General features: G+C 43.9%; 1 protein-coding gene across 4 annotated transcripts in view; it reads left to right on the top strand.

Moving 5' to 3' along the window:
* The window catches only part of PSIP1 (PC4 and SFRS1 interacting protein 1), a 35,556-nt gene that overhangs the window by 14,023 nt on the left and 19,349 nt on the right, over positions 1-2,184 (top strand). The gene's annotated exons all lie outside the window — the stretch shown is intronic.

The following is a 2,184-nucleotide window of genomic DNA, read 5'->3' as shown; positions in this document are numbered from 1 at the left end:
ACCTGCAAAAGTAAATCTGAAGTAACATTCAAGAAAATGTCTAGTCTGAGCAGCAGGGAGTTGAAAATATGTGTAAGTGTGCATATACCTGATAATTGTAAATGGGAGAGAAGCCTCTTAGATGACATCAAAACAGATCTTGTGCTTCACTTCTCATAATGCACTCAAATCATGGCTGTAATGTTTTTAGTTTTGTTTAATATGACATAAACAAAAATCAACTATAAGGCATTTCAGGCCCAAGATGCCTTCTTCTGTAATGCCTGGCAGCTTGAGTTGACGGATTTGTGTTTGGTGCGTGCTATATGTGGTAGGCACGTTAACCAAAAATTTATGTACTGCTGGACATTGCTGGATCAGAGTGGTTAACATTGAAAGGGGTTTCTGGATCCACTTAGGCCATTACCTCTCCTCAAACACAGACACCCAGAGCAGATTGCCCAAGATCGTGTCCAGGCGGGTCTTGAAGATCTCCAGGGTGGAGACCCTGTGGCCTCTCTAGCAACCTGTGCCAGTGCTTGGTTACCTGCACAGCAAGGAAGTGCTTCCTGTAACAAAACCTCACATGTTCCTTTTTGTGCCTGTTGCTTCTTTCCCAATGCTGGACACCACTGAAAAGTTTTTGTCCTCTTTGCACCTTCCCTTCAGGCTTTGATAAGGTGACCTTTGAGCCTTTTGTTCTCCAGGCAAACAGTCCCAACTCTTGGCCTCTTCTCACAGGAGTTCTGGTTTCTTGATTGTCTTGATAGCTCTCCAATGCACTGTTCCTGGTATGTTTGTGTTTCTTATTCACTTCTGGGCACCCCACTACAGTGTTACAGCTGCATCTTCATGAACACTAAATAGAACAGAAGGATTCCTGTCTCTTAACCATTAGTTTTCTTAGCTGCAAGGGCTCATTGAGTTGTATTTAACTTAGAGTTCTCCAGGGCCTGCAGGTCCTTATCTGCAGAGCTGCTTTCCAGCTGAGGGACTCCAGTTTCTGAAGTTGTTCTTCCCTGTGTGCAGGACTTCTCTCCTTGTTGGATCTCTTCAACCTGTAGAGGTCTCTCAGGATGAGCTGTATAGCCTCCCCACAGTTTTGTCTTGTCTGTGAATTTACTGAAGGCATGTTCTGATCATTACAGGCCAGCACTGAGACTTTGCACTGCTGATCACTATCCTCTGCGCCTAGTCATTCAGATAGTTTTCAGAAATCCACCTCACTGTCTGCTCATTCAGCCCATGCTTTGACAGTTTCTTTTATGCGGTGCATAGTCACAGTCCTTAAGGAATTCTAGGAAGGAGGACAATATCCACTACTCTCCTCTTTGCCATCAAGCTAATGATGGCATATAGGAGCTTACTGAGTTGGTTTGGCCTGACCTCCCATAGTCTTTATTAACTACTAATGACTTGCTTGTCCTTTGTGAATCTGGAAATAATTTCCTGGGTTTAGCTGTTCAATCACTTTCTCGGGAAAGATGCTGAGACTGACCATCCTGGGACCTCCTTCTTGCCCTTTTTTGAAGATAAAAGCAGTGTTTGCTTTCCTCAGTTGCCACAGCTGGGCAAAGCTTATAGAAGAGTGGCTTTGCAGTTCCATCCACCAGCTCCCTCAGAACAAGCTTCAATGCCATTGGATTTGCAAGTGTCCGGTTTGCTCAGGAGTTCTCAAACTCGATCCTCATCCACAAAATGTCTGTCTTTCTTGCTCTGGTCTTTCAGTTTGGCCTCTGGGACCTTGGATACCTCAAGGTTAATCTTGCTTGTGGAGACAGGGGCAAAAAAGGGATTCAGTTAGTATCTTGGCCTTTACATTTTCCCCAGAAACCCCAGTCTCCTTTTTCCTTCAGCAGAGGACCTAATCTTTCCCAGTCCTTCTTTGTCATTGACATTCTTCAAGATACCCTTTCTATTGCCCTCTTCATATCTTTGGTGAGATTAGATTCTGTCTGGGCTTCAGCTTTCTTAACTTGGTCCTTGGCTCTTGTGATAATGTCTCTGTTCCTCCCAGGCTAGCTGTCCTTGTTTCTATCTTCTTTCTGTTTGTGTGAGATCCTTGTTCATTGATCTGAGCTTCTTTGCATTTTTGCCTGAATTCCTTTTTGTTGGGATGCATTGCTGTGGAACTTAAACAAAAAAATGTAATATTTCGAGGAATGTGGTTTAGGCTTGTGGCTAGAAAAGAACATTGGCTGTGTG

The sequence above is a fragment of the Meleagris gallopavo genome, chromosome Z (assembly GCF_000146605.3).
Source record: "Meleagris gallopavo isolate NT-WF06-2002-E0010 breed Aviagen turkey brand Nicholas breeding stock chromosome Z, Turkey_5.1, whole genome shotgun sequence".
Classification (NCBI taxonomy): Eukaryota; Metazoa; Chordata; class Aves; order Galliformes; family Phasianidae; genus Meleagris; species Meleagris gallopavo.
Note: the sequence above shows the minus strand (reverse complement) of the source record. Positions and strands in the feature narration are given on the sequence as shown.